The 22,485-nt window shown below is 39.0% G+C and overlaps 1 protein-coding gene across 11 annotated transcripts in view; it reads right to left on the bottom strand.

Annotated features, from left to right (window-relative positions):
• The window catches only part of CYSLTR2 (cysteinyl leukotriene receptor 2), a 60,321-nt gene extending 38,262 nt beyond the window's left edge, over positions 1-22,059 (bottom strand). For 6 of the 11 annotated variants that reach the window (XM_063619177.1, XM_063619178.1, XM_055244359.2 and 3 more), the window contains exon 1: positions 21,936-22,059. The gene's annotated coding sequence lies outside the window, so the exon portion shown is untranslated. The remainder of the gene's footprint in view (positions 1-21,935) is intronic. The other 5 variants (XM_055244353.2, XM_055244354.2, XM_063619176.1 and 2 more) reach the window with 1 other exon arrangement.
• Positions 22,060-22,485: the final 426 nt, after the last annotated feature.

Below are 22,485 nucleotides of genomic sequence, written 5' to 3'. Positions count from 1 at the left end.
CTCCCTAATCTCAAGTACCCAGAGAGACAAACACTGTCGAAGGCCACAGGGACCTCTGCCTAGGAAAGCCAGGTATTGTCCAAGGCTTCTCCCCATGTGATAGTCTGAAATATGGCCTCGTGGGAAGGGAAAGACCTGACTGTACCCTAGCCTGACACCCATAAAGGGTCTGTGCTGAGGAGGATTAGTAAAAGAGGAAGGAATGCCTCTTTGCAGTTGAAACAAGAGGAAGGCATCTGTCTCCTGCCTGACCCTGGGCAATGGAATGTCTCAGTGTAAAACCCGATTGTATATTCCATCTACTGAGATAGGGGAAAACTGCCTTAGGGCTGGAAGTGGGACATGCGGGCAGCAATACTGCTCTTTAAGGCATTGAGATATTTATATGTATACATATCTAAAACACAGCACTTAATTCTTTACCTTGTCTATGATGCAGAGACCTTTGTTCATGTGCTTATCTGCTGACCTTCTCTCCACTATTATCCTATGACCCTGCCACATCCCCCTCTCTGAGAAACACCCAAGAACGATGAATAAATACTAAGGGAACTCAGAGGCTGGCAGGATCCTCTGTATGCTGAACGCCGGTCCCCTGGGCCCCCTTTTTTCTTTCTCTATACTTTGTCTCTGTGTCTCTTTCTTTTCCAAGTCTCTTGTTCCACCTAACAAGAAATACCCACAGGTGTGGAGGGGCAACCCACTCCTTCACACCCAATACAGGAGCACCCGGATTCATAAAGCAAGTTCTTAGAGGCCTACAAAGAGACTTTGACTCCCACACAATAATAGTGGGAGAATTTAACAACCCACTGTCAATATTAGAAAGAAAAATGAGACAGAAAATTAACAATGATATTCAGGACTTGAACTCAGCTCTGGACCAAGTGGACCTAATAGACATCTACAGAACTCTCCACCCCAAATCAACAGAATAGACATTCTTCTCAGCACCACATTGCACTTATTCTAAAATTGACCACATAATTGGAAGTAAAACACTCCTCAGCAAATGCAAAAGAACAGAAATAATAACAAACTGTCTCTCAGACCACAGTGCAATCTACTATAACTCAGGATTGAGAAACTCACTCAAGGCCAGGTGCAGTGGCTCATGCCTATAATCCCAGCAATTTGGGAGGCTGAGGCAGGTGGGTCACAAGGTCAGGAGATCAAGACCATCCTGGCTAATACAGTGAAACCCCGCCTCTACTAAAAATACAAAAAATTAGCCGGGCGTGGTGGCAGGCGTCTGTGGTCCCAACTACTTAGGAGGCTGAGGCAGGAGAATGGCATGAACCCAGGAGCTGGAGGTTGCAGTGAGTTGAAATTGTGCCACTGCACTCCAACCTGAGTGACAGAGCAAGATTCTGTCTCAAAAAAAAAAAAAAAAAAAAAGAAAGAAAGAAACTCACTCAAAACCACACAACTACATGGAAACTGAACAACCTCCTCCTGAATGACTACTGGGTAAATAATGAAATTAAGGCAGATATAAATAAATTCTTTGAAACCAATGAGAACAAAGACACAATGTACCAGAACCTCTGGGACACAGTTAAAGCAATGTTTAGAAGGAAATTTATAGCACTAAATGTCCACAGGAGAAAGCAGGAAAGGTCTAAAATAGAAATCCTAACATCACAATTATAAGAACTAGAGAAGCAAGAGCAAACAAATTCAAACGCTAGCAGAAGACAAGAAATAACTAAGATCAGAGCAGAACTGAAAGAGATAGAGACACAAAAAACCCTTCAAAAAATCAATGAATTCAAAAGCTGTTTTTTGTGAAAAGACTAACAAAATAGATAGACCACTAGCCAGAAAAATAAAGAAGAAAATAGAGAAGAATCAAATAGACACGATAAAAAATAATAAAGAGGATATCACCACAGAAATACAAACTACCATCAGAGAATACTATACACACCTCTATGCAAATAAACTAGAAAATCTAGAAGAAATGGATAAATTCCTGGACACATACACCCTCCCAAGACTAAACCAGGAAGAAGTGGAATCCCTGAATAGACCAATAACAAGTTCTGAAATTGAGTCAGTATAATTGATAGCCTACGAACCAAAAAAACCCAGGACCAGATGGATTCACCGCCGAATTCTACCAGAGGTACAAAGAGGAGCTAGTACCATTCCTTCTGAAACTATTCCAAAAAATAGAAAAAGAAGGACTCCTCCCTAACTCATTTTATGAGTCCAGCATCATCCTGATACTAAAACCTGGCAGAGACACAACAAAAAAAGAAAATTTCAGGCCAATATACCTGGTGGACCTTGATGTGAAAATCCTCAATAAAACACTGGCAAACCAACTTCAGCAGCACATTAAAAAGCTTATCCACCACGATCAAGTTGGCTTCATCCCTGGAATGCAAGGCTGGTTCAACATATGCAAATCAATAAACATAATTCATCACATAAACAGGACCAATGACAAAAACCACATGAATATCTCAATAGATGCGGAAAAGGCCTTTGATAAAATTCAACAGCCTTTCATGCTAAAAGCACTCAATAAACTAGATGTTGAAGGAGCATATCTCAAAATAATAACAGCTATTTATGACAAACCCACAGCCAATACCATACTGAATGGGCAAAAGCTGGAAGCATTCCCTTTGAAAATACACACAAGAAAAGGATGCCCTCTCTCACCACTCCTATTCAACATAGTATTGGAAATTCTGGCCAGGGCAATCAGGCAAGAGACAGAAACAGTGTATTCAAATAGGAAGAGAGGAAGTCAAATTGTTTCTGTTTGCAGATGACATGATTGTATATTTATAAAACCCCATAATCTCAGCCAAAAACTCTTTAAGCTGATAAGCAACTTCAGCAAAGTCTCAGGAAACAAATCAATATGCAAAAATCACAAGCATTCCTATACCCAAATAATAGACAAACAGAGAGCCAAATCATAAGTGAACTCCCATTCACAATCGCTACAAAGAGAATAAGATACCTAGGAATACACCTTACAAGAGATGTGAAAGACCTCCTCAAGGAGAACTACAAACCACTGCTCAAGGAAATAAGAGAGGACACAAACAAATGGAAGAACACTCCATGCTCATGGATAGGAAGAATCAATTTATACATTCAATCCTATTCCCATCAAGCTACCATTGGCATTTTTCAAATAATTAGAAAAAACTACTTTAAATTTCAGATGGAGCCATAAAGGAGGCTATGCAGCCAAGAGAATCCTAAGCAAAAAGAACAAAGCTGGAGGCATAACACTATCTGACTTCAAACTATATTACAAGGCTACAGTAACCAAAACAGCATGGTATTGGTACCAAGACAGATGTATAGACCAATGGAACAGAACATAGGCCTCAGAAATAACACCACACATCTGCAACTATCTGATCTTTGACAAACCTGACAAAAACAAGCAATGGGGAAAGGATTTCCTATTTAATAAATGGTGTTGAGAAAACTGGTTAGCCATATGCAGAAAACTGAAACTGAACCCCTGCCTTACACCTTATACAAAAATTAACTCAAGATAGATTAAAAACTTAAACATAAGACCTAAAACCATAAAAACCCTAAAAGAAAACCTAGGCAATATCATTCAGGACATAGGCATGGGCAAAGACTTCATGACTAAACCACCAAAAGCAATGGCAACAAAAGCCAAAATTGACAAATGGGATCTAATTAAACTAAAGAGCTGCTGCACAGCAAAAGAAACTACCATCAGAGTGAACAGGCAACCTACAGAATGGGAGAAAATTTTTGCAATTTATCCATCTGACAACAGGCTAACATCTAGAATCTACAAGGAACTTAAACAAGTTTACAAGAAAAAACAAACAACCCCATCAAAAAGTGGGCAAAGCGTATGAACAGACACTTCTCAAAAGAAGACATTTATGCAGCCAACAAACATATGAAGAAAAGCTCATCATCACTGGTCATTAGAGAAATGCAAATCAAAACCACAATGAGATATTATCTCACACCAGTTAGAATGGCAATCATTAAAAAGTCAGGAAACAACAGATGCTGGAGAGGATGTGGAGAAATAAGAATGCTTTTACACTGTTGGTGGGAGTGTAAATTAGTTCAACCATGGTGGAAGACAGTGTGGCAATTCCTCAAGGATCTAGAACCACAAATACCATTCAATCCAGCAATCCCATTACTGGATATATACCCAAAGGATTATACATCATTGTACTATAAAGACACATACACACGTATGTTTATTGCAGCTTATTTACAATAGCAAAAACTTGGAACAAACCCCAATGCCCATCAATGATAGACTTGATAAAGAAAATGTGGTACATATACACCATGGGATACTATGCAGCCATAAAAAAGAATGAGTTCATGTCCTTTGCAGGGACATGGATGAAGCTGGACACCATCATTCTCAGCAGACTAACACAGGAACAGAAAACCAAACACCATATGTTATCACTCATAAGTGGGAGTTGAACAATGAGAACGCATAGACACAGAGAGGGGAACATCACACACTGGGGCCTTTCAGGGGGTGGGAGGCAAGGGGAGGGATAGCATTAGGAGAAATATCTAATGTAGAGGATGGGTTGATGAGTGCAGCAAACAACCATGGCATGTGTATGCCTTTGTGAAAAATCTGCACGTTCTGCACATGTATCCCTGAACTTACATTTAAAAAAAAAAGTCAGGAAACAACAGATGCTGGAGAGGATGTGGAGAAATAGGAATGCTCTTACACTGTTGGTGGGAGTGTAAATTAGTTTAACCATTGTGGAAGACAGTGTGGCAATTCCTCAAGTATATAGAACCAGAAATACCATTTGACCCAGTAATCCCATTACTGGGTATATACCCAAGGATTATAAATTATTCTACTATAAAGACACATTCACACACATGTTTATTGCAGCATTATTCACAATAGGAAAGACTTGGAACAAACCCAAATGCCCATCAATGATAGACTGGATAAAGAAAATGTGACACATGTACACCATGGAATACTATGCAGCCATAAAAAAGAATGAGTTCATGTCCTTTGCAGGAGATAGATGAAGCTGGAAACTATCATTCTCAGCAAACTAACACAGGAACAGAAAAGCAAACACCACATGTTCTCACTCAGAAGTGGGAGTTGAACAATGAGAACACATGGACACAAGGGAGTGGGAACATCACACATCAGGGCCTGTCAGGGGGTGGGGGACAAGGGGAGGGATAGCATTAGGAGAAATTCCTAATGTAGATGACAGGTTGATGGGTGCAGCAAACCACCATGGCACATGTATACCTGTGTATAAAACCTGTACATTCTGCACATGTATCCCAGAACTTAAAGTATAATAAAACAAATAAATAAAAAAAAATAAAATAAAATGAGAATGATGCCCCCCAACCCCATATCTGATGAGGGCTCCAAAAGAAGCAAATATAATAATGCATGTAAAGACATTTTGAAACTATGACACTGGTATTATTTTTATTAATTTACTGTTCTTCAAGACCAGGCAGCCAAGACCTGGGCTTGCACTTCTTCATGCGTGTTCCTGTGCCTTTCATGCCACTCTCTTTGGTCTCTAACCTGCCCCTCTTCCTAATCCCCCCCCTTCCTCAACCTGCAATGTGCCTAACTCTTGCCAATCCAAATAATCTTCTTCAACATCTACATGGCCTTCTGCAGATCACCTTAGCAACTGACATTTCCCAAGGGTCTCTCTATTTTTTTTTTATTCCTATGGCACTTGTATAAAAACTACTGCAGCCTAAGATTAGTTCTCCTTGCTCTTTGGAGGATATATGTCAGGCAGACACATCATGTCTGCCTCTCCAGATAATCAGATTTTCATGTGGAATGGACAGTCTTCCACTGATTTTGCATACCCTATTCTGACAAGCACATATTTGAGGGAACTTGGTAAACATCATCACTAGGCAAACAAGTGTTACTGCAATGTGCTCTTAAAGCGCAAGTATTAGACATGGACCCATAGGATTTGATGGTCTAGGCAAATTTGCAGCCACATTAGGCTTCCCCTTCTCCTCCTCACTTTCATCTAACCACTCTTTTGCGGTTTTTAATTCTCCACACTAAGAGGCTCCTACTTTAATACCCCACCCTGCAATCTACAGCTCTTCCCACAATAGTACTGTATGTTTTATCTAATAACTTTAGAGCTTGTCTTGAATGTTAGCTCCAAGAGCTACCACATACTGTGCAAGGGCAAATAGGACACTTTTTATAGATCATAGAAATGTCCACAGGAAACATGCTCCCAGGCCAAGTGAGCAGCTGTGCAGTTGAGTCTTGGCCCTGAGAAACATCCCCAGAGGTCACGCCCAGCAAACCAGTCTTAGGCTAGCTTTGCAATTGTGCACCTATACAACAGTCCTGAAAAACAGCCCTGTGGGGCACCCCTGGAGGGCATGTCCCCAGGCAAGCCAAGCAGACTTGTGTCCACATTCTGAGCCAGAGAAACAGCCTAATGGGTTGCCCCAGCAAATGTTCCCTCAGGCCATCCAAGCAGCTATGTACCTGCATCCTGAGACTGAGAAATATCCCTGCAAGCCACTCCTGGCAGGCATGCCCTCTACCCCCCAGGCTGACTGAGCAATTGCATTCACATACTCCCAGCCAGGGTAACAGCCCCATAGCCTTAACCCTAGCAAACTTAACCTGTAGTTCATTGACCCATCATGTGTACACACATGCCCTTTATCTGAGAAACAGCCCAGGAAGCCCACATCTGGCAATCACTACAAATTCTTACAGCCTAGGCCACTGAGAGACTTGCAAATGCCACTAATGTGGATTACAGCCAAAGAAACCACATGAAGACTACACTAAAATGTCTATATAGAACCAAGATCTACTCACCTCACTGAACTGATACTCCAGGACACATTTATATGAATAAGCTTTGCCCTGTGAAACCTACTCCATAAAATTGAAAGAGAAAACTTTTCCACCAGATGTGTAGAAATCAGCATAGGAACACATCAAATATTTAAAAGCATGGAAACATGACACCTCATAAGGAAAATAATAATTCTAGTAACAGACCCAAATCATAAGGAAATACATGAAATGCAAATAAAGGAATTCAAAATAACAATCTGAAGGTGACTCAGTGAGATATAAGAGAATACAGACAGACAATTCAATGAAATCAGGAAAATGATTCACAATTTGAATGAGAAATTCAACGAAAAAGATAGTCATCATAAAAAAGAACCAAAAAGAAATCCTAGAGATGAAGAATTCAATGAATGAAATAAAAATACAATAGAGAACTTCAACAACAGAATGGCCAAGAAGAAAGAATTTCTAAGCACGAAGACAGGTCTTTTGAAATAACCCAGGCAGACAAAAAAAAGGCATAAAAAAGAAATGAAAAAAGCTTACAGGATTTATGGGACACCATTCAGGAAAGAAATGCTCATATTATGGGTGTTTCAGAAGGCAAAGAGAGGAGAAAAGCGTAGGAAAACATGTTTAATAAAATTATAGCAGAGAACTTCCCAAGTCTTGAGAGAGAGATGGGCATCCAGGTCCGAGAAGCTAAAAAAATTCCAAATAAATTCAGTGCAAAAAGATCCTCCCCAAGTCACATTATACTTACACTGTCAAAAGTCAAAGACAAAGAAAAAATTTTAAAAGCAGCAAGAGAAGAGCATCAAGCCACATATAAGGGAATCTTCATTGGCCTAAGGGTGGATTTCTCAGCAGAAACCTTAGAGGTCGAGAGAGAATTGGGATAATAAATTCAACATACCAAAAGAAAAAAACCTGTCCATGAAGCATATCATACCAAGCAAAGCTATCTTTCAGAAATGAAGGAGAGATAAAATCTTTCCCAGACAAGCAAAAATTAAGAGAATGTATCACCACTAGACCAGCCTTAAAAGAAATGCTCAAAGGAGCCATATCTGGAAGTGAAAAGATGATAACTATTTTCATGAAAACATGCGAAACTATAAAACTTACTAGTAAAGCTGATACACAAAGGAGAATCAGAAAGGAATCAAGCCTTATCACCACAGGAAACCATTCAATTGCAAAGATAAACAATAAGAGAAGAAGTAAGGAACAAAAGATACACAAAACAATCAGAAAAGAATCAATACAATAATAGAAGTAAGTCCTCACCTCCCAAGAAATAATAACGTTGAATGTAAATGGATTAAATTCCCCCTTTAAAAGACATAGACTAGCCTAATAGATTTTAAAAACACAAGACCCAACTATATGCTGCCTATAAGAAAATCATCTAACCTGTAAAGACATACATAGACTGAATGTGAAGGGACGAAAAACGATATTCCATGCAAACGGAAATCAAAAGTGAGCAGAAATAGCTATGCTTATATCAGACAAAACAGACTTCAGGTTAAGCTCTAAAAAGAGAAAAGAAGGACATTATATAATAATAAAAAGATGAAAAGATGAATTCACCAAAAAGTAACAGTTTTAAGTATATATGCACCCAACACTAGACCACCCAAATATATAAAGCAAATATTAAATCTAAAGGAAGAGATAGACCCCAATACAACAATATCTGGGGACTCAGCAGCCAATTCTTGGCACTGGACAGATCATCTAATCGGGAAACCAACATAGAAACATCAGATTTAAATGGCCCCATGCACCAGATGGACCTAACAGACATTTACAGAACATTTCACCCAGCAGCTGCAGAATACATATTTATTTTTCATCAGCATGTGAAACATTCTCCATGATTTACAATATATTAGGACAGAAAACAAGTCTCAAAAAAAATTTTTTAAGAATTAAAATTTTATCGAGTAACTTATTTGACCACAAGGGAACAAAAATAGATAGCAATAACAAGGGGAACATCCAAAACTATACAAATACATGAAAATTAAGCAACATGCTTCTGAATAACCAGTGGGTAAAGAAAGAAATTAAGAATATAATTTTAAAATTCCTTGAAACAAACTAAAATAGAAACACAATATACCAAAAACTATGGGACACAGCAAAAGCAGTGTTAAGAGGCAAATTTATAGCAATAAATGCCTACATTAGAAATCAAAAAGATTTCAAATAAGCAACCTAAAAATGCCCCTCAAGGAACTAGAAAAGCAAGAGCAAACTAAGCCCAAAATTGGTAGAAGAAGTAATAGCAGAATAGAAATATAAAATTGATACTTAAAAAAATACAAAAGGTGAACAGCTGGTTTTTTGAAAAGGTAAACAAAATGGACAAACCACTAGCTAAACTGAGAAAAAAAGAGAGAAGAACCAAATAAATAGAATCAGAAATGAAAAAGGAAACATCACATCAGATCCCACAGAAATACAAAGGATCATTAGAGACTACCATACTACCATGAACAATTATATGCCAATATATTTGAAAACCTACGGGAAATGGGTAAATTCCTAGACACATACAACCTACCAAGATTGAACCATGAAGAAAACAGAACCTGGATAAACCAAAAACACATAGTAAGATCGAATCAGTAATAAAGAGTCTCCCAAAAAGAAACATCAGATGGCTTCACTGATGAATTTTACTTAATCTTTAAAGAAGAATTCATATCAGTTCATCTCAAACTATTCCAAAAAATTGAAGCAGAAGGAATTAATTCTTCCTAATTCATTCTATGAAGCCAGCATAACCCTGATACCAAAACTGAATGGGACATGAGAAAAAAAAAATAAAACTACAGGCTAATATCCCTGATACATATAGAAGCAAAAATGCCAAACAAAATACTAGCAAACCAAATCAAACAACATATCAAAAACACAATACACCATGATCAAGTGGGATTTATCTCAGGATGCAAGGATGGTTCAACATATGCAAATAAATAAACATCATACATCACATCAATAGAGTGAAAGACAAAAGCCATATGATCCTCAATAGATGCAGAAAAATCTTTTGATAAAATTCAAGCTCCCTTCATGACAGAAACTTCTTACAATTAGGTATAGAAGGAAAGTACTTCAATATAAAAAGGCCATATGTGACAAACTCACAACAAACATCTTACTAAATTAGAAAAAGCTGGAAGTTTCTCTTCTAAGAACTGGGACAAGACAATGATGTTAACTCTCACCACTCTTATTCAATATAGCACTGGAAATCCTAGTCAGAGTCATTAGGCAAGAGAAATAAATAAATGGCATTCATATTCAAGAGAAAGAAGTCGAATTGTTCCTGTTTACAGATGATAATCTTATATATAGAAAGACTCTACCAAAAACTCTTAGAACTAATAAACCATTCAATAAAGTTGCAGGAAACAAAATTAATATACAAACATCAGTAGTGTTTTCTACACAATGAACTAGTTGAAAAAAAAATCAAGAGGGCAATCCCATTACAACAGCTACAAACAAACAAAAAAACAACCTTAGGAAGAAATGTAACCAAGGAGGTGAAAGACCTCTACAAGGAAAACTACAAGACACTGATGAAATAAATGGAAGAGGATACAAACAAATGGAAAGACAACCCATGCTCATAGAGGAGAACTAATATTGTCAAAATGACAGCCCTACTCAAAGCAACCTACAGATTCAATGCAATTCCTATCAAAATACCCATGACATTCTTCACAGAAATAGAAAAAAGTTCTAAACTTTGTATGGAGCCACAAAAGAACCCAAATAGCTAAAGCAAACCTGAGCAAAAAGAACAAAGCTGGAGGTATCACACTACCAAACCTCAAAATATACTACAGAGTTATAGTAACCAAAACAGCATGTTACTAACAAAAGCAGACACAAAGACCAATGGAACAGAATAGAGAATCAAGAAACTAATCCAAATATCTAGAGCAAACTGATTTTTGACAAAGGTGCCAAGAATACTCTTTGGGGAAAAGACAGTCTCCTCAATAAATGGTTCTGGGAAAACTGGATATCTCTAGAAGAAAGAAACTAGGCCCAAACCTCTCACTCTACAAAATTTAACTCAAAATGGATCAAAGACTTAAATATAAGACCCAAAATGATAAAAACTACTAGAAGAAAACATGGGACACACATTTCAGAACACTGGTCTGGGAAATGATTTCATGAATAAAACCTCAAAAGCACAGGCAACAAAAGCAAAAATAAACAAATGGGATTATCAAACTAGAAAGTTTCTGCACAGCAAAGGAAGCAATCAACAGAGTGAAAAGACAACCTACAGAATTTGAGAAAATATTTGCAAACTACTAATCTGACAGGTGACTAATATTCAGAATATACAAGGTACTCAAACAACTCAACAGCAGCAAAAAAAATTCAATTTTAAAATGGGCAAATGATTTAAACAGACATTTTACAAAGAAGACATTCAAATGGTCAACAGGTATATGAAAAAATGTTCAACATCACTAATCATCAGTGATGATTTTGCAACTGAAAACCATGATGAGGTATCATCTCACCCCAGTTAGGATGGCTATTATCAAAAAGATGAAAAAACAAATGTTGGCAAGGATGTGGAGTAAAGGGAACTCATGTGTTGTTGGTGGGACTGTAAACTAGTATAGCCACCATGGAGAACTATGTGGAGGTTCCTCAAGAAACTAAAAATAGAATTACCATAAGATCCATCAGTCTCACTTCTGGGTACTTGCCCAAAAGCTTTGAAACCAGTTTGCCTAAGAGATGTCTGCACTCACATGTTTACTGCAGCACTATTCACAATAGCCAAGTTATGGAATCAACCTAAGTGTTCAACAACAGATGAACGGATAAAGAAAATGTGGTATATATACACAATGGAATACTATTCAGCCATAAAACGGAATGAAATCTTGTCATCTGTGGCAACAAGGGTGGAACTGGAGGACATTATGTTAAGTCCATTATATTTCCTAAACCAGAAACAGAAAGTCAAACACCATATGTTCTCACTCATATGTGGAATAGTAAAAAAAGTTGATCTCATAGAAGTAAAAAGTAGAACAGAGGAAACCAGAGGCCTGGAAGAGTGGGGGAAAGGGAGAGATTTGGTAAAGGATACAAAATTACCACTAGATGAGAGGAGTAAGTTCTAACGTTCTGTACCACTGTAAGATGGCTCTAATTAACAATAATGAATTAAATAGTTTCAACTAGTTCAAAGGAGGATATTGAATGATCCCAACAAAAGGAAATGATAAATATTTGACATTATGGATATGCTAATTACCCTAATCTGATCAATAAACATTATATGTATAGAAACATCAATATATACCCCATGAATATGCAGTTATTATTTGTCAATTTGACAAATAAATTAAAACAAATAGAAGTGTTCACAGGAGACAGTTGGTGTAAGGTAGCAGGCCACATCTGCCACTTACTGGCTGTGAGATCTTGCAGAAGTGACCTATCTTCTCTGAGCCTCAGTTATGCTGTCTATAAATGGCATAATGAAGGTGAGTTGTCTCATACAGAGTGAGGAGCGCTCAGTGATGTTAACTATTATTATTAAACCTCGGAATTGGGACCTAGAACAAGCATTAAGGAGGCAAAATTTTCCCAGGGAACTAGTAAATATATAAAAGCAAGGCTGAGAAATGATTTAATGATAAAAAATGGTGAGAAGCATGACAGGTGTTGCTCTTAGCTGCAGGGAAGCAGTAGCAGAGCAGCAACCTCAGGATTTAAATCCTGATTCATTAATGGACTACCTCTATGACCATGGGAAAATTACTTTATCTCCCTGGGCCTCAGCTCCTTATCAGTAAAAGGGGATAACGCGGCCAGGCAAAGTGGCTCATGCCTGTAATCCTAGCACTTTGGGAGGCTGAGGCAGGAAGATCGCTTGAGCCCAGGAGTTCAAGAGCAACCTGGGCAATAGAGCAAGACACTGTCTCAATAAAAAAGAAAAATTAAAAAAAAAAGATTAATTTAAAAAATAAAAGAAAGAGGATAATGCTAATAATAGTTCTTACTTCATAGGGTTGTAAGGATGAAGTGAGATAATACATGAATGGCACTTAGGTCAGGGCCTGGAACAGAGAAAGTGCCATATTAAGTGTTAGCTGTTGTTATTGCAAAGGCTGACAGAATAAGCTCTCTGAAGTTGTGCAGAGAGGATTCTACAACACATTTGTTCCTCAGAATCCCAGAGGCCCCAGAGTGCTGAATTAACACGGTCCTCCAGAACAGGGAAGTATCACTGAGAGTCTACTCTGGAGACCCAAGCTGACAACTCAAGAGTTTATTTGTAACAGGCTCCAAATGTCACGTCAGAAATGCCAAGCTTTCTAGACCTTTCTGGCCTTCCAAGAATGGTCTTGTGCTTTCAGAAGTTTTTTTTTCAAAAAGTCAAGGTGAATTAAGTTCTTGGAGATCAAAACAGAAACACAGATAAAAGGATCTGAAATTGTGACATATTTTGAATGTGAAACGGATCTGGTCTCTGAGCTTCCAGAGGAAGTGGGATGGAGGGGAGTGAATCTCACAGGGCCTTGTTTTCATGGACTCAGTGCCTTGGAGAATTTTGCTGCACTGATTTTTCCTCTACCCTGTCACCCACAAAGTGCCTCAAGGAGCCCCCAAAGTATGAGTCACTTCACTGGCCACCAGGCTAGTGACACTTTGCTTTCTGAATGCCACTTAACCATGAAGTCAGCACTTTGGGCCATTGGTGAAGAGTTTGCTGGCAGATCTACTGTAAACTGGTACAGTTAATAAGGATTTATGGCTCTGGAAGTCCCCTGAGGAGGAAATTCTCCAATTCACTTTCTCTGTATTGCAGAGGTTCTCTTCAACAGCTCTGGGACAGGGAAGGACTTTTCAGCCAGAGTCCAGGGGCCTGATAATTCACCCTGCAGGGAGACTAAAGTTTCCCCTCTGGGACCTGTGCAGCTTTACTTGTCTCATTTTTACCCTCCTCTTGGCAGTTCCTTTAGTTAAGATGCCACATTTGGAAGTCTCAAAGCTCACAGAGTCTTCTCCCCTTGGATCCCAACTAAACAGAGCCTGACTTGCCCTGAAGCTCAGTAGACAGAAAATTTGGTGAGTTGGTCATAGGATTCTACAGATTCCTAAGAACAGCTTGAAGCCCCTGAGGAGCAGTCTCTGAAACTGTTCCGCTCTCCATTGTGGGTAGATCTGGGTCAACTCTTGTGTCAAGAGTGGGTTGGCTTTAATATGCAATTGCCACAACAGGGAAGGGTCCCCTTGGGGAAGCAAATGCGTTCAGGTAATAATATCCTCTGCCACAACTACTCCCTTGTAGTTGCCTTATCAAATTGGCTTCTTATATAAGCAAATGTTCCAGCCTCCCTTCTCCATCTCTCCTCAGATTCTCAGGAATCCACCAGGATTTGTGTGTGGGTGAGGAGGATATCAGGGATGTTGGGAATGTTGGCTATTGGTTCATCTCTCCAACCTACCTCCTGACTAAATCCCAGAATGCACAGAGAAAGTTTAGAAACCCCTCAAATAACTTCTGAATTTTAAAATCTTGGTTTCTTATTTTAATTCTGAAGTTCAGATACACTGTCTTGTATGATATTTAGTTTTCTAATTAGAACATTTTTTTTGAAATCATGTTAGTTGGGTTGCCAACTTTTCAGTAACCCCTCCCAGCTACTGATCCACTCTTCAGCTTGTGTCTACCTCTTACTCTTTCTAGAATGTTCTTTGGCTCTTGAGATCTTATAGGAGCCACCTTCCTTGCCTGAACTCTCCCTGGGGCTGCTGGTCTTGTTGAAGCACTGACTCTTGGGCCTAGCTTGGAGTGGGTGGAAGTACAATGTGAACTGGCTGTGGCCTTCTTCCACTGAAAGGAGAACTTTGCCCAGACCACCAAATGTGTGGTAATAATATCCTCTGCCACAAATGCACACAGACAGGTGGAGGAAGAGACACCTCAAAAAGATGTGTACTGTCAGACTGTCATTAGGGCAAAGATTTGCATGGCTGAAAAATGACAGCTTGGAAAGTGTCTGTGTGGCCAAAATGTCAGATCCTGTAAGCATCAGCATTGTCTTGACAGTTTAGCAATAGATGCTTTTTTCTCTATCTTTTGCTGACAAGTTTTTTCCCTCTGTCATTTTGATTGGTCAATTTGTACATTATCCAATGAAGCAAGCTTGCTTTCTTTCTTTCTTTCTTTCTTTCTTTCTTTCTTTCTTTCTTTCTTTCTTTCTTTCTTTCTCTTTCTTTCTTTTCTTTCTTTCTTTCTTTTTCTTTTTCTTTCTTTCTCTTTTTTTTCTTTCTCTCTTTTTCTTCCTTTCTTTTTCTCTCTTTCTCTTTCTTTCTTTTTTTCTTTCTTTCTTTTTATTTTTTTGACAGGATCTCGCTCTATCACCCGGCTACACTGCAGTGGTGCGATCATGGCTCACTGCAGCCTCGACCTCCCAGGCTCAAGCGATCCTCCCATCTCAGCCTCCCAAGTAGCCAGGACTACACGTGCATGCCACCATGCCCAGCTAACTTTCTGTACTTTTTAGTAGAGACAGGGCTTTGCCATGTTGCCCGGGCTGGTCTCAAAATCCTGGGCTCCAGCCACCCGGCTGCCTGGACCTCCCAAAGTGCTGATATTACAGGTATGAACCACCATACTCAGCCTCACTGAAGTTTCTTTGTTGAGAATTTCCCTGTGCAGAAACGGTGCCTATTGATTATGAACACATTTGCAGACAATTACTCCCTTAAAATGGGAGTTCTTGTACAATTTCATTCTTTCTTGTTTTATTTTGAAGAGATAATGCTCCCAGAGAACAACTTATCCCCAGGGATGTAGCAGGGATTGAAACCTAGCAGAAGTTTGGCATCCAAGCATGCCAGGGGACACCTCTGCCCTCAAGAACAAGATGTATGGCATTACCTCAGACCTCTTTCTTCCCACCTCTGTCTTTACTAATTCTCCTTGTTTCCTTCTTTAATAGACTCCAAAAGCTAGCTTCTCTTGCACATTCATCCTACCACTAACATTCACCAAATAAACAAAAATTCAACTCAACAAAAACATCATATATGAAGAGCTCTGAGCTCCTTAGAGATACGGCTTCATTTTGTTTAAAAACATTATTTTGACTAAATGTTGCCCTCTCTCTGGCTCTCAAAACTTTCCTCAGCTCTCCTTGGTTAATATAACACATGAGTCTATGATGCTGATTATGAATTTAATTTTGTGTAAAAATCTCAATAATATATTTTTCATTTTCTAATACACTTCATCCTTGTATTTAGAAAGGTTGGAGGTATCTGTTATTCACCAAATGTCTGATCTAAGGAAGACCACAGAATCACAGAATTGTTTTCTATCTGGGTCTCTGATTTCCAAGACAGAAGAACAGCAAGTGTTATCATAGAGACATTGTCCTGTTTATTCCAATAAATTGCTACGGATTGATCAACATTAGGGTCCTCCCTGTCCATAATCAAGGTAACTAAATGACATGACTCAGGGGCTCCTCACAAGCCCATTTATTCAAATTAAAACTCCCTCTCTTTCTCATTTCTCTGAGACAGAATTTCATATTCCACTATTAAATTCACTTCTTAGAGAAATTATTTACAAAGGTAGTTTGTTAAACATCATGTGTATTTCCTAAAATGACATAGAGACATTGCGATATCATGGAAAACCTCTGGAATAAATCCCAACTGAACCCAAATCCTAGCTCTTCCTTTTGCAAACTGTGCGACCATCAGCAAGTACTCAACCTCTCAGAGTTATTGAGAGGACCCCAGGAGGCAGCACAGGTGACAGCCAGGGACACAGCTGCACTTTGCCTGGCACCATGCATTGTCATTCCTGTTGCCACCCCACCTGCTGCCAGTGGCATGGGGGCAGTGGGTATCTGAAACCTAAAGAAGAGAGGGCCAGGAGCAAAAGTAAACCATGGGCTCTCCTCAACTCCTGCTTGTCCTGCTGCCCAGTGTCTCCTCTGTGGCAGACCTGGCCTGTTTACCCAGCAGGCTCCACCAACTCCCTCCTTTCATCTCAGGGGTCAGCTCAAGACCGGTCTAGTACAGGCTGTCCTCTTTCACCTGGACAATGGGCACAGCCTCCTCAATGGCTCCCTATCTCCACTCTGGCTGTTGTCAATTCATTTTTCACACAGTGGCCAGAGTGACCTTTCCAAAATGCATATCTGACCACATTACTCTTCCACTTAAAACCCATTATCATCTCAGAGTCAAGTTCATCTCCAGGCTTTTCATAGTATCGATCTTGTTATCCAGCATATTCTCTCCCCACCATCCTCTCAGTAAAGGATATTCAGTCTCATGAAGCTTATTTCAAGGCCCCCAACACTGCAGGCTCTCTCTTGCCCATTTCTTCTGAGCTCCAGCTCATTTCCTGGCTATTGCTTACCCAGTCTCCTGTTTCTTTCTAAACATCACTTTCTTCAGAAAAAGCCTTCTCTGATCCCTCCACGACTTGGCTGTTTGCAGACCCTTGGGTTTCCCATCCAGCATTTACTCCAGGGGCAGCAGTTGTCTCCTGTCTATCCCTACCCACCAGACTGTTTGCCCACGGAAGGCAAACACGTGTCTACTGCTGTACCCCAGGCCCCAGCGTGAAGCACATGAATGTGCTCAGATCAATAAATGAGCTAATGAAGCTGTTATCCAACGCCCTCATTTTATGCCTTACAATTAATATGTTCTGGAGGGGTGGGAAAGAACTCATATGGTTTTTACAATGAAATGATGTTAATGTGTTTTTCCTTGAAAATTTTCCTTTCCTGAAATTCAAATCTAAAGTCTGGGAACAGGAATATAGGGTCAATTGTCAATGGCATGGCATGGGAGCAGAAGGCAGCCACAGAGGGTACCCAAATGGTGCTCTGTTCTAAACACTGTAGGAAGCAGCACCTTTTATATCTTGGAGGGTAGCAAACTGTTTCTCTGACTCTGTGCCAACAAGTTCCCAATAGGGATTTGTGCCTCTTACAACTAACAAAGGGAGTCACCTTCATATCTCTCAGTGAATTTACAAGATAACAGTGAATTTACAAAAGATTTACATATCTCTCAGTGAATTTACCTTATTTTTAAGGTAAGACTCAAAATAAAAAGAAACCAACTTACTTAAAAGAATCTGCGATACAATGTTATTCAGGTGATGGTTACCCTAAAAGCCTTGACTTGACCACTACACAATTTATGCAATCTATATGTGTAATAAAATTGCATGTGTAATCCATAAATTTATACAAATTTAAAATACTTTAAAAATAATAATTTGACAAAAGAGAAAAAAGAATCTAGGATGCCTTCAAATACTCTTTAGATGATTGTTTTTCTGTACTAGAGGTACAAACAAGGTAGGATGCTGTTTCTACAGCCTTATGGGAGGAGACTTATATGGGAAATTATCTTTTTTATAATAAATTCTTATTTATATAATATAAAATATAGGTAATAATGGCAGACTAAATTATTTTAATTTCTCCCAGCTTAATCAATATTTAAACTTCCAGAGTAAACTGGCTCCCTCCCCCTCTTTTCCTCTCTCCTTTTCCATCTCTTTCCCTCCTCTCCCCTCTCCTCTACTCCCCTCCTTTCTCTCCTTTCTTCTGTTCTTTCTATAGTCTGCTTCCTGTACTTTTTTGAAACCTCTCCCTTAAGGACTTTACACCAGAGAGGCAAAAAAAACTCTGCCTCTGGTCCCAGCTCTTCCTAAGGACCTTTCCGACTTCGGAATTTCTTGACTCTAACTCACTGCTTAGACCCTTATCCTGGGCCTCTTGAATAATAATTAGATTTCTTTGTCAAAAGACTGACCATACTGCCACAAAGTCATCAATCCATTGGAAGAGGTTTTCCTTTAAATTCTGTCAAGATTATATTTTCTCCATGGGTCAATTAATATAAAGAGGTTAATAAAGTTCAACAGAGATAAACATTAGCTGTAACTAAAGTCTGCATTCATTGGGTGAAATGATTTATTTACACAATGCCTTTATTCTCAATGGAGTTTATGTGCTAGGTTCTATGCAAGGACTCCAATGTCAGAGTCTTGGTCCAATAGAACATACTGTACATAAGTAACTGCAGTACAAAGGAGGCAGTGGCCAATATCCTGAGAAATAAAGAAATACAGTGCTAGGGGTTTCTGACATGGATTTCAAAAAGCTCTCTAGCAACGCTGAGCACCCACAGCAAAATGCTTGCCTTTCTTTGTATTATCCAGTTTGGCTGCCGCATTAGCCAGAGTTCAATGGGTAATTGCACAATCCCTTGTGAGGCTTTTATCTTAAAGGCTTACCCTTGGGGAACTAGAGTGCCTCAGATATCTGGTGCACAGAGCAAACTATAGAAAAGCAGAAAGGATCTTTGATTCTGGAGTACACAGGAAATGCTAATGATGCCCAAGGTAACCATCATGTACTCATGTACACAGCAATGAGTACGCTGAAAAAATATATCATCTTTCCTCCAAAATGGAGGCTGCTCATGTGATCCCAGGTGGATAGGAGGCAGAGTGATATAATGAATGAAAGCATGTGCTTTTGAGTTAAAAGGGTCCTGGGTTTAAGTTTCAGCTCTGCCTTTTAGTCTCTTTTATTACTGCAGCCCTCTGAGCTTCAAACTCTCATCTGCCAAAGGAGAACTGGAGTGAGTATTGATGAAAAAAATGGATGTTAAGTGATTAACTTGGTGCCCAACACATGTGAAGAGTTCAGTCAGTACTAGCTAACAATCACAATAAGGTTTGTGACAATAATGTACAAAACTCAGATAATTAAATAGGAGCCTTCTTTATGGTCAAGTGAAAGAAGATGGGGCCATTTCATCTGGAGAAGAGCCAACCAGAAACACATGAACAATTCTATTTACTTTCCTTTATTTTTATTACACAAGTAGTACATGTTCATGGTAAAAAAAATTACAATGTAATACAAGCTGAAATAAACTTAAATAATGAACTTTACCACCAACCAGACATAGCTAAAATTTTGCATGTATGTTTTTTCATCTTTCTTGAAATATATACAAGTATTTTTAAACAAAAATGAGCACACTTACAATGCTGTTTTGTATCTTGCTTTTTTCTTATTTCGTGTCATGATCACCTTTCTTTGCCAACTAACAACATCAATGTCATCATTTAACTGGATACAGAATAGCCAATTATATAAACATTATGAAATTTGTTTAACCAATTTCCCACAATAGCTATTATTTAAGTTGTAAGAAAGGACCATGTGCCCTGGGCTCAACCAGATTGGACCAGTTCTGGTTCCACCTGGGAAAGATCCTATGTTCTCTTGGTCTCATCTTAACCATCTTTAAAATAAGAATTACATCCTCCAGTTCTTAAGGCTAGTATGTGGATCAAATGAACTGATGCCTGTAAACATGTTTTGTAAATAGTAAAGTACTATGTGAATGTTTACATTCATTAAAGAAGATACTAAACAGGTGTTCTCCACTGAGTCAACACAAGAAATTTAATTAACATGCTGCTGGTCTCATTGGGATGATTCCTGGCCTGCAGCAGGCTAAGAGTGCGACAGCAAATGCTTCAGTGTGGTTTAGGGGCTCTGGCTCTGTTTCCAGTCCCTGATGGGAGAAACCAGAACACAGCCCTGGCATAAACTCTGTCCACTTCCCTCCTGAGGATATGAGGTCCAGACAAGGTAAGTGCCATGTCTATGGGGCTCCTGAAAGCCAGAGTGAGCCACCTTCTGCCTCCAAATCCAATCCCATCGATCTTTGCTGTGCTCACAGTGTGTTAGTGAACTGGCCAGCTATTAAATATCCACCTTGTGTTTAATCTTGAAGAGTTTGCAAAAGAAAGGAAGCCTGGCTGCCTTGGCAGATTCTAGCAGATATGGGCATGATTCAGATACATTTAGAACATAGTAGAGCCTCAAATTCTCTAACTTTTAACCACCGAAGCACTGGAAACAAATCCATCTCTTTAAAACATTAGTAAATAGAAACACAAGTAGATTCTCATCTCAAGATTTTATGTGGCTGAGTAGATGATAGAAATTTCTAGAAGTCTTATGTTTCCCACAAATTATTTTATAATTTGCATTATTTATGTAGTGTTGAAAGGGAGATTTGGTTGGCTTGCCTGAAATTATACCTCCCTTTGTCCTAATACATATTACTCTCAGGTATATTTCAGAGACAGAAAAATATTTTGAATGACCTAGGTTATCTGTTTTTATGCTGACCACCCATTAGAACCACCTGAGAAGTTTCTGGAAAACAAGACAAAATACTGCAGATGACTCACTGATCTCCAAAAGTCAAGCTTCAATTATTCTAGGGGTAATTTTCTAATCTCCTCAGAGTCGGGTGATTCTGGCTAGATGTGCAGCCAGAGTTGAGAAACACTGAGTAGGGTCCCAGTGGGGTAAGGAACAGATTATATGCTCATGATCTCACATACTCTTTCACTCTCACTGTGCCTCTGAGCAAAACCATTGAAATATATGTGCTCAGATTTAACTTCTTCTGCCCCTAAAACAAGACACTGAATGGAAAAAATATATCTCATATAATAAAAGGACCCAAACTATGAAAAATAGAATCACAGCCAAAAATGGAGGAAGTATAGTAAAGTTCCTCAATGCAATAATATGCAGCAGCTTTAATTTATGATTACAAAGAATTCACAGCAACATGGAAAAACCATAGACTGAAATGGAGGAAATGAATATAAACTTGTCCATAGTGCGGGGATGCAACTATGAAAACTAAAGTTATACGTGCATACACACACACACACACACACACACACACACACAAAGGGAAAATCCCCAAATATCAATAGAGGCTATTTTGGTGGAGAATTTGGCTTCCTTCAACATTTTTGTACTTCCACAGTATTTTTTAAACTACCATGTACATGATAGGAAAATAACATTTATAGTAGAACAAAACAAATTTACTTTTAAAAAATTACTCCTCTGACCATTATGTGATCATCAAGTCACGATTCTCAACACTGAATTAACAAAACAAAGATTAAAATGCCCACCTGAAGGTCTCTGTCTTTCAGCTGCCCTGGCTTCTGCTGCCTCTATCTCTCCTGCCTTTCTCCTCTGAGTAATTCACGTTGCTCATTTCAAAGAAAAGTGAAACAGCAAATTATATTTATGAACAGTGCCAACCAATAGCAAGAAAGTCAGGAAGTGTAGCAGGTCATCTGTGCTTTTTAGAAGCCAGTGTAGATGTTAGTGCAAGCTCCCTTCTCAAGAGGGGGGAAACTTTCCATTTAGGGGCTATGTCTAAAAAGAAGAAACCTAAAATTGCCCTGCCCCTCTAATAACTGGTTTTTGTCATTATCTTTCTCAAGAGATCAAGCGGATATCATGGATTAGAATCGGGGATTTTAAGTGGCTTTTAGTTCTCCTAAATGGTTTCTGTTTCCATGGCAACAGAAATAGCAACACTGCCTTACACACATAGCACTTTAGACTTGTTTAAAGCACGTCCCTCACTCACTTGCATCTTCAGCTCACTTGCACTCAGGCAGAGACCTTATCCACTCTGCTGAAAATGTTCTGTCAGAGGTCACCAAAAACCTC

Source organism: Symphalangus syndactylus, chromosome 15, assembly GCF_028878055.3.
Source record: "Symphalangus syndactylus isolate Jambi chromosome 15, NHGRI_mSymSyn1-v2.1_pri, whole genome shotgun sequence".
NCBI classification, from domain to species: Eukaryota; Metazoa; Chordata; class Mammalia; order Primates; family Hylobatidae; genus Symphalangus; species Symphalangus syndactylus.
Note: the sequence above shows the minus strand (reverse complement) of the source record. Positions and strands in the feature narration are given on the sequence as shown.